The 15,786-nt window shown below is 38.9% G+C and overlaps 1 protein-coding gene across 2 annotated transcripts in view; it reads left to right on the top strand.

Moving 5' to 3' along the window:
* The window catches only part of LOC105397384 (amyloid beta A4 precursor protein-binding family B member 1-interacting protein), a 46,781-nt gene continuing 30,995 nt past the window's right edge, over positions 1–15,786 (top strand). The window contains exon 1 of one of the 2 annotated variants that reach the window (XM_048632496.1): positions 1–252. The gene's annotated coding sequence lies outside the window, so the exon portion shown is untranslated. Of the gene's footprint in view, positions 257–15,786 lie in introns of both variants that reach the window. The other variant, XM_048632495.1, reaches the window with a different exon arrangement.

Here is a 15,786-nt window from a genome sequence, read left to right as displayed (position 1 = left end):
CTATTCTATTGCATTGCACGTATTCCGTGCAAGGCGGGCACGACCGACCGGTCGGTACTCACTGCTCCACTACTGACAATTCAGTCTGATATAATTCTTGTAAGAATGCGCACAGACTCGGTGCACCATCACATTTTTTAATTAAATTTATCTTAGACCGTTCCGTCTGTGGTGTTATGTTAAATTTAGTAGGACTTGTGTTTGTTTTGTAAACTGTGTGCACGGGAGCGATGACCGGGCGCTGATACGTACGTAGGTAAGTGTTTTTAATTGTTTTGAATTGGTTATATTATAAGTCTGTACATAATATTAAGCGAATCGTCTCTTTGTCCGACCAGCACAGGGTTTGCTGTGGAAATGCTGGCCAGATTTGGATGCGGTTTACTTCCATATTTAGACACACTTCCTGTCGTGATTATAAGGCTATGTTTAACTCGAATATGCTGAGCGGACACTGAAATACAGCGAACACTGCTGCTTGGCGAAAGCTATTTTTGTGATGTGTTTAATTAAGCTTAAACATATGCGACGTTTAAGTTTACTTTTGATGCTTTTTGGTGTGGGCAGGGTAGGTATGTTGTATTAATAAGGTGGGATATCAATGTTCTACTTCTTACTTGACACTAATCCAATTCAAAATAGGTACGTAGGTAATAGGTATACTATACATAAGGGCTTATAATGCCAAAAGAGTTTCAACTTGTCATAAAATCTGAAACTTATTAGTGAGGCCTATCCACAAAACTCATTACACTTATATGACATGAGTTAGCTGAGTTACTGCCATAGCCACCACTACAAGTTAACATGGTGAGTGAGTGGGTACCCACTGCCTACCCAGGGGGATGAGCAAAGTTGGTGTGAGTCACTTTGCATGCACTGTTCCACTGCACCCGCAATCAATAATGTTAATTACGAAAACAGATGGATGTTGCAGAATAACTCTGTTACGAAGTCCGCCATTTAATTTTAATTGACATTAACATTTTAACCTTATATCTGGAAAATATTCCACGTTTAACCATAGATACCAGCTTACTAACATTTTATGCATTTATTAACTAAGTTTACTTATGTAATTAAGTTAGTACTAATTAGGAACGATAGGCGGTGTAACTTAGCTACTTCTATAATCCCAAGGAATAGAATAGAATAGTACTACTTACTGTAAGATTGCGTTACTGCACTTATACTTTACAAACTCTGCAATTTTTAAGACACGTGCAATGGCTTGTTGTGGCATCAATTATATTTTTTATTTGATATCGACAGTGTTTTTAAAACTTACACGATGTTTTTATGTCACCAAGGTAGGTCTCAGCGTTTTTAACTTCTTCCAATTCCAAGGCAGGCAATACTAGTCAGTTTTGAATGTGAAATGTGTGTAGGCTGAGCTTCCCACTGCCTATTCGGTATAGAGTTATAGTTGTAACCTACCTCCACCACAATGTTGGTAGGTAGATACGTAGGTGGCTCAGTAACTACAGTTCATTCAAACAACTTGGTGGTTCTGAAGTTGGCAGCGAATGCACTTTTGTACCTTGTCAAACTAACAAATTACGACCGGATGGTGCAGCGGTTAGCAACGCTAACTCTTGTGCCGAAGGTCCCGGGTTCGATTCCAGGCCGGGGCAGATATTTGTTTAAACACAGATATTTGTTCTCGGGTCTTGGATTTGCCCGTAAAATGACAATAGGCCTGCCCCCTATTTTAACATTGGGACTAACATAAACACTGGCGAAAATTGGGTGCAGCAATGCACCTCTGCCTACCCCGCAAGGGAGTACATTAGTACAAGGTGTGAGTGTTTACATTACTTATATCAAACTAACAAACCGCCTATTCATTCATTCAAAGATAGCCCATAGTGTGACAAAACACAAAACTGTAACCGTAGCCTAGTTCAGGAACTGTCAAGTTGTTTGGACCGAACTGTACCTTGCTTGCTGCTGTGAAGTAATGTTGTGGAAAACCTACAGAGACAGTTTCGAAACCAAATGCCTATCAATACTTATCTATACAGACTATACACTGACTGTAGGTATAACTATGTAGGTTACAGGTTGCAGATTAAATTATTAATAGGTGTTATTGCATTTATTTACTCTATTAGGTATTCTTGCAAAATCATAACTAGCAATTAAATGAATACCGAATGTGAAACGTTTAGATAAGGGACCCACTTTACATAAGAGGGAGATTGTAAAATATTGTTGGTATATAATGCATATATAATATATTTATTGATTTGTGTTCTAGCTGTGTGGTATGTGTTGTATTGTACTTATAGCAGTGACTAATGTTCCGAGCAGATGATCGCGACAAACTATAACTCACTATTTATACCAAGACCTTAGGTATTGGAATAGTAGGACCCTCTGACTGTAACTCTCTATCTAGATTTTACAAGTCTAGACTGTAGCTAGAGCAACGTTTGGCAAATTTTTTTCTACGAGGTTTCGAGTCTTTTTGTTTCAAAATTCTGATTGAGTCCTTGAACCTATTTTGCCATTACCTACACCTATTATTTGCGCTACTGATTTCAGTATTCTTCGTAACCCCTAACACCCTCTCATAGAAACCCTAGCTTCCGTGAATCACTAATCGGGAACCGCTGCTATAGAGGATCTACGATATCCCCAAAAGGGCTTACTATCTCAGCTTTTACAACAACCAGGCTTGCTACTCCAATTTACACGGGAGCTAGGCTGACTGAGCTAAAATAAGGGACATAATGTACAAAGGTTCCACTCAACAACCAGGCTTGCTGCTCCAATTTACACGGGAGCTAGGCTGACTGAGCTGAAATTAGGGGGATATGTACAAAGGTTCCACTCGAGAGAGCCACGTACAGGAGCTTCACCGCCTCTTAGAATAGAATATCCCCAAAGGGGTTTTGCTGATAAGTTGTTTAAGATGCTAAACCACTTTTCCAGTGTGATTCACATTAGGTTGGCGTCGACTTTATTAATAGCGTTATCTGAGTGAATCATAAACGTGATGCATGTCTATTAAATTGCGAGTGAATAGGTAAATTCTTAAAACTGGTAGTTTATGTATAAGACAATTATGATTTTATTATGGTTAGGTAAAAATATAAAGAGGTAAGTATAATATTTTCTCAAATATGCAAATCGTAACATCAGCACCTAATAAAATTTAATAACTTGATATCAGAATGTGGGCGTGTCGTTATGTGGTGTTATCCATGTGATACCTACTTATCTCTGTATGTCTGTGTGTGTGTCTGCAATAGACAAGCGGAAACCGGTGTTGTGTGTGACCGGAAGCGTAAGGATTAGGAGCTGGAGGGTTACTCTATACTGACCAAAAATGAACGAACGCGAGTTGTCGTGCAAACGGCACGTTTATTACAACGTGATAGAGTCGTGGCTTCCGCAGCATGCAGCGCTCCGAAACTTATTTTTTCGTCATGTAGAGTGACTCCCCTGACTAGTAGCGTCTTTCTTCAAGTAGGTAGGTATACTCACCGGGAAGTTCCGTTAGGAATAATTTATGAATGATTCAAATACAGAACCCTAAAATAAACTGGCGAAGGAAGCATTTGGTGGGCAAAGCCAAACCTGTGTTAACTCCATTGTCTAACTTTTAGGAAGTTTCAAACCCACGTAAATGGTAATGCTTGTTTCATAGCGTCTAGAAAGGTTATCTGTGTTATAAAAATCATATTAGGTACATTATACTTTTACTTACTTATTATGTACTGCACCCAATCTCAATCTCTTAGTCCACCCATCCAAAGGTTGTCTGGCAGAGATCGCTTTAAGTGCTAAGGCCGGCTTTAGTACGGTCATAGACTAATTTGTTATGTGTATTAGTCTATGGTACGTTCATGTGCGGAGAAACCTGACCCAAGTCTCATAGTAACAATGCTTCTGAGAAGGATCAGATTTGTCTGCCTTATACTGTACCCTAATTAAGATACAACTTGTTAATGATATTATCCTTTTTGGTGTACAAATTGGTGTGTAAACAGTAAGTACTTTTTTACCTATATTAAATATTAATCCCTGATTTACTCATCAAGTACGTACCTACATGCCACTATACTTATACATTATATACATTGTAATGTATATGTCGCAGTCATCTGGTTTAATCTCCTGTTTGATTGAACCGCTAGCCCGTTCATTGGATGACGCTACTCAGTTGAATGACTAAAGAACAACTCGTCAAGTGGTTGACTGTAACGTCCAACGTCTTGACTGAACGTTATTCAGCGAAGTCGTTAAATGGGATATAGTATAGCAACTTTGTAATGTCTGGTTAGGATGAACATGACCAGACAAGAGTCAACAAAAAGACTATGTTACAAAGCTCTCATCTCACAAATTAACTAAACAATAACAATAAACGTACCTTGATATTGTTGTTCATAATTATCCAGTTTCAGCACATTTTTTCTTTGAAACTATCCGCCGGCCGTGAAATAATAGGTAAATCCATGTTGTCACACTATTTTAACATAATAACGCACTTTAAAGCTAATTTATTTGCAAAAAATAACAATACAAGTGCTTTTTGTGTCAGCTGTTCGCTGTTAGACGCCATATTTGTTTTATTCACCACCTGACTGATTTTAAGTCCGCTAACTAGTTGGACGTTTTGTGACGCTTGTACAATCAACGTTCGGCCTAGTCATACAACTGAATAGCGTCATCCAATGAACGGGCTAGCGGTTCAATCAAACAGGAGATTAAACCAGTTGCCTGCGACATATATAATTATATAACGTATAGTATATCTACACCATGAGACAAAGTGCCACATCAATTACCAGTTCATATCACATTGTAAGCGCCATTGCCTCGAGGTCCTTGGCCTCTTTCTCCAACTTGCATAACATATCAACAGATTTAACTTCATACTTCGTACGTACAAACTTACTAAATGGCAACTACCTTATGTTTAAAGGGTGGAAATTTATCAGTGCGTTACCCGTCGGCAGGTCAATGTACCCGATATACTGATCTTTTAGCTGTTCCATATACCTACCTACGTATTATTAATTACATATTACGGATATGAACTTCAGGAACTATCAAATTGTTTGGGCGGAATTGTACAAAGATCGTCATGGTCCATTATGAAAGTTGTTCGGTGACTTCAAATGCCTAATGGTACCTATGGATCGGGATGACATCGACCTGCCTACTTTAATTGCACTGATAATTTCCCTCCCTGTATAATAGCTCTTCAGGTTCACCGTTTATCAGTTCGAAGTTAAGAGTGTCTCAAGAGGTGATTTATGTGTCTGGAATCTACATATTGTGGAGGTATCAATACCAAGTAGCGTATTCTACATACCTAAGTACATACGTAGATAATATACCTGTAGAGAGGAATGAAAGCAATTTATAGCGAACGTTTTCAGGGTTTACGCTGCAGAGAAATCAATAGGGGTTGAAAACCTCTGGAACAAAGTTAATTCGCGTTTTTTACCGTTTCTATATTTACCGAAGAGTTTATACGTTAGTCGCGATTAATATAAGCATTTTCTATAGATAGGTAGGTACATTTGCTCAGTAATTAGAAGGCTGATGACGATAGTGATGATGATATCTGATACTAAGTAGATATTTGTTTGCTAGTTAGTTAGCCTATGCCGAAAACTGGGTTTCCTACCTATTAGTTTTTTATACAATTCTATTCAAACTCATGCTTTTGTTCATCGTATAGTTAAACCCGTAAGTTCTGCCAGATTTAGTTATCGATTTTTCGCACAAAATTCCCTGTACTGGCTATCTGTGGTGTCTGAATCCCGCATAATTATGCAACATTTATGCGTAGGCACAATCGTGTTCAATGGCATATGATGCAATGGCCGAAGTATTATCAATTAACATACTCCGTCTGTGGGTCACTCTACATAAAATGACTCTACTTCATGATTCAAACGTACGGTGGCCTGCGCCTAAAAGTATACAGGCGGAGTTTTTAAAAAACCGATCTCAAGCTCACATGCTGCTCAAGCACATCCATGTAAACACCACTGCTACACACATCACACACAACACGTCCCCGGATTTATAACAGATGTAGCTGGTCCCTTCATCATCAGGGATCGCTATTTTAAAAACTCCGCCCGTATACTTTTAGACGTAGGCCACCGTACCTACAGATTGCATGGCAGCTCTCGTCGTTTTTTTTTTGTTAAGAAAGAGTAACCCTGGTGGTTTCGGCTGCGTGTTTGATCAATTATGTCCGATTCCCCATTCGCGGGGGGCAGTAATGTTCCATTCCCCGCTCTAGGGGGAATGCTATGGGTAGTAATGCAGAATAGCATGCAATGAGTGTACACTGTGGATACATATGTACATGTCTACCTGACTATTACGTATTGATTGGCTCCTGATACCGCAAACATATATCTCCCTCCCCATTTGATTGAGATTCAGTAAAATAAGCGATTAATAAAATGACTCAAATTACCCTGAAACCTACCCGGGAGGGGTCTGCTTCGCCCAAGACTGTGAAAGGTGTACAAATATATCTAAGGAAAACGGATATAAGCCGCAAAATCACTAATCATTATCTTATCCATTGACTGTCTTACTATTTATGTATTCAAATAATGTCAACACGCATATCCGAACACTAAAAAAAACAGCCACACAATCAATATAACTAGATAATAAATAAACACGTAGTTATTCCCTCATGTGCAACTGGATGTGTCCGTGAAGATGTCATGCGATATGCAACGCGATATTGACCGCGAGTCGCCACTGCACCGAGCGGCGCGGCGACCGCGGCGGCGCGGCCATGACGCCTGTACGACCCTATTCTACGTGCCAAAGCGATACTTAATTAATTAACAAAGGAACACAGTTGCACTAGCAACTTTAAGCTAATGTCGGCATTAAGGGCTAGTTTTTTGGTCCCTAGTTTAGTCAAAATTCGTATTCAGCTGTCATGCTTGACACGTGACTTGACTAATGGTTAAAGTTGACCACGGATCAAAAAACTGGCCCTAACTGCCAGTTTCTATATCTCTATCTATCCATAACTGGTGGTTACTTCATACGATTTTGACATTAATCAAAAGTAACAATCTGTCAAAATCATATGAAAGTAACTACCAGTTATAGATAGATAGAGTTATAGAAACTGGCAGTAAATGTATTGCTTTGACAGTACACGGACAGAAAGAGACATACATGAACTTAATGCCGACGTTAGCTTCGTGTTCCTTTCTGCAACTCGGAATAAAAAGGGTATTATCCAACAGCAGGGTTACCACCACAAATCCTTTAGTAGCATATTTTTACAATTGCTAAATGTTTGGTGGTACCTAGTAGTTATGATAGCGGAGATCTCCTTTTGAGTATAGAGGTATTGTATAGTGTTCTGTGATATCCATTATCCACCAATCATATTCATTGATGCATAGATATAGCACAGCACTGGTAGAAATGCTTTTTTTCTTTAAAAGCTTGCTTTATAGAGCACATATCTGGTGGAAAGACAGCCTAAATTTTACTAAGGGATTATTTATAGTAGTGTGTCTGATATTAGGTCCTTACATATGAAATTGGCGTTTTCTATAGGAGGAACATAAGGTCGTTTTTTTTTTAAAATGATATATATTAAATTAATCAAAGTATGTACCATTGCTATGTATGCACTTTTGCCATCTCATAGGTAGTTCATTGATCCCCTTACTAAAAAAACCATTCGGGCGGGAATCAATAAAATCTTTGAAGGCGGTTTGGACTGCCCCATCGGAGTTGAATTTTTTTCCTTGCAAGTAGTTATCCAAATTGCGAAAAAAATGGTAATCTGTTGGAGCAAGGTCCGGAGAGTACGGTGGATGTCTAAGACATTCTAATTGAAGCTCCTCTAATTTGGTAGCCGTCTGTTGTGCAGTGTGTGGTCTAGCGTTGTCCTGAAGCAGCAGTGGCCTAGAGCGATTGACCAGCCTCGGTTGTTTAGCAGCTAGCTTTTCCATCATGGTTTGCAGTTGCTGACAATAGATATCTGCCGTAATCGTCTGGCCAGATTTAAGAAAGCTGTAGTGAACGACACCGGCACTAGTCCACCAAACACTTACAAGCAACTTTTTTTTGTCAATTTTCGCTTAGGGCAGGATTTGGCTGGTTCGCCAGGGTTCAGCCATTGCGATGAGCGCTTCCGATTATCGTAGAGGATCCACTTTTCATCACAGGTAATGATTCGATTTAAAATTCCTTCATTATTGTGCCGGTTGAGTAACGTAACGCAGCAGTCGACGCGCGTTTGTCGGTTTGCTTCACTCAATTCATGAGGTACCCACCTTTCAAGCTTTTCACCTTCCCAATTTGCTTCAAGTGGATTAGAATAGTTTTATCACTAACACCGGAGCCTGCAGCTAACTCGGACGTGGTTTGCGATGGATCCGCTTCCACAATAGCCTTCAATTCTTCATTATCAACTTTGGTCTCCGGCCGTCAACGAGGCTTGTTCTGCAGGTCGAAATTTCCAGAACGAAAACGTTGGAACCAAAAACGCACTGTGTTTTCTTTTGCGACACCGTCACCATACACATCATTAATCCTTCGAGCCGTTTCTGCAGCACTGGTGCCACGGTGGAACTCATACTCGTAAATAACGCGATATTTCAAGTTTTCCATTTTGTAAACAGAGTGACACAAAGAAAAAAACATAAGAAGAAAAAACAAATGAATTAGGGGGTTTGAAACACAAATGCATGAGTAAATAGTTGTATGAATTTGAATTTGGAATTCCTAACCATAAAGGTAATATTTGAGATCAAAGTGGCCAGTACGACAAAACGCCAATTTCATATGTAAGGACCTAATATTTGCGAGCACAAAAACGTGCAGCTCTAAGGCAGCTCTATGTCTTACTTTTAATTATAACTTAAAATATGATTAAAAAAGAGCGGTGGTAGCTCAGTCGGGTAAGCGCCCGCTTCTTACGCCAGAGTTCGATCCCGGCGCTGACATGTACCAATGAGTTATTTTAACTTAAGTACAATGTATACCATCGCTCTTACGGTGAAGGAAAACATCGTGAGGAAACCTGCATATCTAGATCTAGCACATCTAGATATGTGAACCCACCAACCCGCAGTGGACCAGCGTGGTGGGGAAATGGTCCAAGCTTAGGAAGGCAGTTTAGACCTAGGGGATATGCACAAAGGTTCCATTCGAGAGAGCCAGGTGCAGGTACTTACACCCCCACAGAGAATAGAATAGAATAGAATAGAATAGAATGATTAACAAACTACGGATTGTTTAGCGATTGCGAAGTTCACCAATTATTTGCAAAACAGCTGGTACTGACTTCTTCACATAGAATAAAATGTCCTGAATAAGGCGCTTGATTGCACCTCTATTTATCCTACCTAGGTACCTAGATATATGAACTATTATACAATATTGTAACTGCATAGGGTAATTTAATTTGTAGTCGGGTCTGTACTACATATAGTTAGGTACTCATTTGAGTATATTAGGTAATTAAGTGCTAAATAAAACGAAGTAGGTAGGTGCTTTGCGGCGGAACTAGTTAGACCAACCGCTTTTCAGTTTGAAGTAGCTTTGTACCTAACTACTTCGATGACAAAGTTTTGCCAATATTCTCTGGCACGGTGCCATGGGTACCTATGTATAGTGTTGTAGTTATAGGTGTTGTAGGATATAAATTGTCGGCTGAATCCTGAATCCTAGAAGTATATAGACTCCTACAGAGCGCCTATCTCAGCTATTGCAACACCCAGGCTTTGCTACTCCAGTTTACTCGGGAGCTAGGCCGGCTGAGCTGAAATCAAAGGGAAATGTACAAAGGTTCCAATCGAGAGAGCCACGTACAGGAACTTCACCCCCTACCAGAATAGAATAGAAGTAAATATTTTATATATTTTATATCTCCTATACATAAAAAGGGCAGTAAACATAAGATTGACAATTACAGGCCAATATCTAAGCTCTGTCTTCTGGCTAAGGTATTTGAGCGATTAGTCTATACCCAATTATATAGTTGCATTAAATCTTCTTTCAGCCCCATGCAACACGGGTTCTTAAAAGGGCGATCTACTGTCTCTAATCTTGCGTTATTCAATGACTTTGTCACCGAGAAAATGGATGGTGGTAGTCAGGTAGATGTTATTTACACTGACTATAGTAAAGCATTTGATCGTATAGACCAGGGGTCGGCAAGTAGTTTTAGGTAGAGTCCGGATATTGATCGAAAAAATTTTAAAGGTCCAGAAAAAAAAAACAATTGATATAATAAGTAAGTAAGTATTTATTACTAAAATTAGTGAGAAAAATTGTATCGGCGGTCTTAAGCCAGGTTTTTATAGTTTGGTTCTCGTGAAGAACAGCTAATTCGAAGAGTGTCTTCTAAGTGAGCGTCTGTTAATCTCAAACAATATTTGTTTTTCAAATAATTCTGAAATTTTAAAAAAAGGTGTTTTGCATATGTATGTCGAACCAAAAATAGTCAATTTTTATATATTCGTCTGGGACATGTTTGACCCAAAATCCTTCAGTTGACACCTTTTTATATATTTGCAAAGACACATCTTCTTGCAGATCGATTATTTCCATTTGAAGTGACGCCTTTGGTAGATTAAATAACTTGGCAGCAAGGACTTTTGCTTGGCAGCCACATCTGTCCATTCGACGGCTGCATCAACTTAAAAGGGTGACTTCAGAGATAGCTTGCCCATCTCAGAAAAGTCTCGGAACCTTGTGGCGAATTCATTGCTAAGATCGGCCAAACATACATAGGTACATATACATACATGTGCACTCACGACTGTAATCCCCGAAGGGGTAGTCAGAGGTGGCTCACAACTCTCACAAGCGAGCCACCCACTTTTCGCAGAACATTTGTACTCACGTGATAGATTGCGAACCATATCGCCGTTTTGGGATAAACTTACAATGCACTTAGGATACACATCTAGAATCTAGATGTGCAGGTTTCCTCACGATGTTTTCCATCACCGTAAGAGCACGTGGTATTATGTACTTAAACTCCTTAATTGAAAACACAATTGAAAGAATTCATTGGTACAGGCCAGGATTGGAACCCACGGCCTCTCGGTTGAAAGGACGAGGCCTTATCCACTACGCCACCACTGCTCGATATGCAAATATGCCAAAAATGTTGTGCTTATTATAATAATTATGGTCGTCGGAGAAGCTATAAGTACCTACCTATGAACAGAGCGCGCGCGGCGACTCGACAGCGCGGGCGGCGCGGCGGCGGCGCGATGTTTTTGATCGATATAGATATTGTAAAACAGATTTATTAGATTCGGTAGGTACTAAGTTAGATTGTTTCAAAATATTACAATAATATTCAAAGTATTTATTTATACTTTACATGCCTACATTACAATATTTGGCGGTCCGAGGTTCAACTTTTCGCGGTCCGCAAACGGACCGCGGTCCGCCTGTTGCTGACCGATGGTATAGACCATAGTTTATTATTAAAAAAGTTGAGTAGAATAGGTGTTACCGGTGCATTGCTCTCCTGGTTCCAATCTTATGTCACGGGAAGATCTCAAGCAGTTGTTTTAAATGGCTTTACATCCTCGTGGATAAACATTCCATCTGGTGTCCCGCAAGGATCTCTTCTGGGGCCCCTTCTATTTATTATATTTATAAATGACATCAATGATTGCTTTCGTAATTCCGAATATCTAATGTTTGCTGATGACATGAAAATTTTCAAAGCTGTAAATAACTCAATTGATGAGGAACTCCTGCAGGATGATCTAGATCGACTTAGTGTGTACTGCCTCAATAATAAACTCGACATAAATGTAGATAAATGTTTTCACATCTCATTCACTCGAAAACGCAACAAACATATGAGTACGTACATGCTTCAGAATCAGAGCCTTACAAGCCTATCAGAAATTAGAGACCTTGGTGTAGTGCATGATAGTAAGCTTCTTTTTGATTCACATATCGATAGCATAATCACAAAAGCTTCTAAGGCCCTCGGTTTCTTAATACGTTCTTCTCGCTTGTTCAAATGCATGAAGACAGTTAAAATATTATACTGCGCCTATGTCCGAAGCCACCTTGAGTATGCTTCCCAGATCTGGAATCCCCAGTATGATATTTATATCGACAGACTCGAACGTATCCAAAAAAGGTTTGTTAGGTATCTCGGCTTTAAATTCAAACTTATTGATTCAAGTTACGAATGTAAATGTATCAAACTTCACTTGCTTCCTCTTAAATTAAGAAGGGATATCGGTGATATAATTTATTTAATTAAAATATTTCGAGGTTACGTTGACTGTCCGGATCTGCTAGGTAAACTTGGTTTAAGAGTTCCGTGGCGAAGAACGCGTAACAGACCGCTTCTTAGTATTCCTCAATGTAACAGCAACTTCAGACAAAATTCATTCTTAGTAAGAGCTAGTAATACTTTTAACCAGATGTGTAATAGTAATAGTGTGGACCTCTTTAGCGGCAGCTTATGTTCTATTAGAAAACATATTATAACTAACTTTAGTACGTAATAGATACCAAATAAATAAGTAGCATAAGTATAATCTAAGTAGAATTTATTATTAGGTGAGTATGTGTTGTTATTGTTATATCGTCTCCATATGCGAAAACCTATAATTAGCTTTTCGTCTATTTATGTTTAAATAAGATTAACTTGTTATTAGTATAAAGCTGTTGGTTTTCCATGCAATAAATTAAAATAAAATAAAATAAATAAAATATCCACGTGATATATTCTATTCTCTGTGGGGGTGTAAGTAAGTACCTGCAACTGGCACTCTCGAGTGGAAATTCTCTATTCTCTTTGTGAATTTCCCCAAGGTCTAAACTGCCTTCCTACGCTTGGACCATTTCCCAACACGCTGAGCAAACACCCACCGCTCTATCGCAGAAATAAATCAATTTTCATTTCTCAGAAATTGCCCTTACGAAACTAACCAGCAAAAAGCTCTTCCGTAAAAAGGTAGTTAATTATTGAAGCCAAACATCAATAACTCTACCGCAGTCATGATTCCATCGCGCTCGAGAAGCCGACTGAATACAAACACGTGGCCATTTCTTGAAAACTAATAAATATGTGTGAAAGTGTTGTTTGAACACCATCACTGAGGAACATAATAATTATACACCCGCGAGTCATGAAAAAGTTTCAGCACTTTCAAAATGCCGACACCAAATCGCCCTATTTTTTAAAACTTTTCATTTAGTATTTGATCAAAACATTTACTTCTGTACGTTTTTAGTTGGTAATATTCTGATTCGCTGTTGAATCAATCGTATTTGCATTCCAACTCTATTTTTTTTTCTGTTTCGGCAAAGCTACTAATAGAATATAACAGTAGGCAGCTGTACTGGTTCCTTTCCTTAGTTTTTGAACAACTATTCAGATCAGGATACGCGTAACGTAACTACTTACGTACCAAAATAATCAAAATATTGGTTTTGTATGAAAAAGTGATATTTTATGTAAATTGAAGCCAAAGTATTATTTACTTACAGGATATTTTAACGATTGCAAATAAATCCAGTGGCATGTATTTTTTAAATGAAAGCTCGCTTCCGAATAAAGTTTAAATTGATGAATTTCCACCAAAAATTTATAGTGTACCGAAAATGTATCATACGAACCGGAAAAATCTGCGAGTCAAATTTATTTGTAACAATATTCGCTACATTTTGTCCATGGATAATAATTGGATAAGCTTTTAAAGAGTTTTGTGGATGAAATTTCAATGAAAAATCGGGTCATCGCCGGTATTACGGCCAGTAAAAATGCTAATATTTACCATTAGCTCACATGATCGCTTTTTTCTTTCAATATTTACTTCTCAGTAGGTCGGAATGAGTGTGCGGGTACCTATGTCCAGTTGTCCAGTGTACACGTGTTTGTAATAAATAACCACAGCTTAGGTAAGTACTATGTGTAACGGAATTAAAGAAAAATGTTTGCCTAAACATCCTTTCCCTAACACCAATTCACAAAACATCAGTTTCCTAAGTAGTTCTCGACCCATACCTAAGTAATCAATAAATAATGAGTTTCCGAGAATATACATTTCCCAAATATATTTTTTCTAAAACAAGTTCAAGTGGTGAACGTATTGAAATCACCCTTACAATTTTATATGTATAAGTAGTATAGAAGTAGAATACCTACACAAGGTGTCATAAGAAAAGTTTATTTTCCTATCCGGCTCGATCCGATTTTTCAGTTCTGACTTCCGCGGTGCTAAAGAAATACATAAGTACATATTTATATTATTGTAAATCTCAATAGCTAATGTAAAAAAAAACTCTGTAGTATCTTTATCGCGGTCTTGTGTAGGTACTAGGTACGTATTTTATCATCGGTCATCAAAGATGAGAGCACGGCATCGATATCGCAGGCAGTGCCGGTTTTAGTACTACCAGCGCCCTGGGCGAGATTTCTACGGCGCCCCCTAACTGCAATTCAAACCCATACAAAAAAGGCGAAGGATAATAATGAAATAACCACGTATGAAAAGAAATAAACATTTATTTAAAAAACTAATAAAATTTTACCTTTCTAGCCTTTCTATCGGCGAACTCTTTTATTAAGTTATCAAAGTCGATGTTTTCAGCAATTTCATTTTCGATTGACAAACTTGCCATCTAGATTGAGATATTGTCGATCGCAGATAGGTTTTTATCAGCTTAAGCTTAGAAAAACTCCTCTCTCCCCTAGCAACCGTTACGGGAATAGTTAACACGTTTACGGACAATCCGTCGAGGGCCGTAATTGAGTATCCTTGTAATATGACTACGCGCCTGTGGCCGTCCAACTTCTATTGCCGTAACAGCCGTATCATTTCCGTATTCTTAACAGGAGATGCATGATTTAGTGTCGTATTGTGCTAATTCATCTGTTTCTAGGTGTCATAACAAAGAACTTGTCGGGGTTTCTTTTGCACACACATAAGTGAACTTTATAGTGACATACCGCCTGTTGCCGTAACCGTTACAAATAAAAATAACCTTCCAGAAGTTAGGCCGGGGTCTCCTATTTCTCGTCGTAGGTTGCGTCCAGCGTCACGCCGTAGGCCGCGTCACGATTCTCACTACGTCTACGCGCCAACGTCGGCGTATGAAGGAGACCGCATCAGTACATTTCTATAGTGAGCATCGTCACGCCGTGGGCCGCGTCACAATTGTCATTATATCTACGCGCCAACGTCGGCGTGTGAGCGCCATTTCTATAGTGAGCATCGTGACGCGGCCCACGGCGCGACGCTGGACGCGACCTACACCGAAAATAGGAGACCCAGGCCTTATTGTCACGGCGCGCGCGTCGCGGAAATGTTGTGTAGAACGGGTGGTAGTCTGGTAATTTTTGTGGCAAATTACGGGGTAAATTAATAATAAATCGATAAATATTATACTGTTTTGCATATAGGATACCTACCTATTCGATTCAAATACTATAATTACTTAAATGGAACATAGAAAAGCGAAGATATAACTGTAATGAGGAACTAGAAAATTTTAGCTTTTGTCAATGAACCCCTTTGTTTAATCTTACTATATCAGCTTTATTTATTGTAAATAGCATGCTAAAAGTGGAACTTTGTATCTGAAAAACGTCCAAACCTATTTGAAAATGATTCGGTCTTTGAAAAAAACTGGCGGCTGCCGCCTGTAGCCGTAGATGTCACTATACGCATTGTTGGATATGCATGATGTGGCGGACCGCTTGTAGACGATACCGTCTATGGCCGTAACTGTCACATTACGTAAATAAAATATGTCGAGATACGGCAATAC

The sequence above is a fragment of the Plutella xylostella genome, chromosome Z (assembly GCF_932276165.1).
Source record: "Plutella xylostella chromosome Z, ilPluXylo3.1, whole genome shotgun sequence".
NCBI classification, from domain to species: Eukaryota; Metazoa; Arthropoda; class Insecta; order Lepidoptera; family Plutellidae; genus Plutella; species Plutella xylostella.
This window is presented reverse-complemented; position numbering and strand designations above follow the sequence as displayed.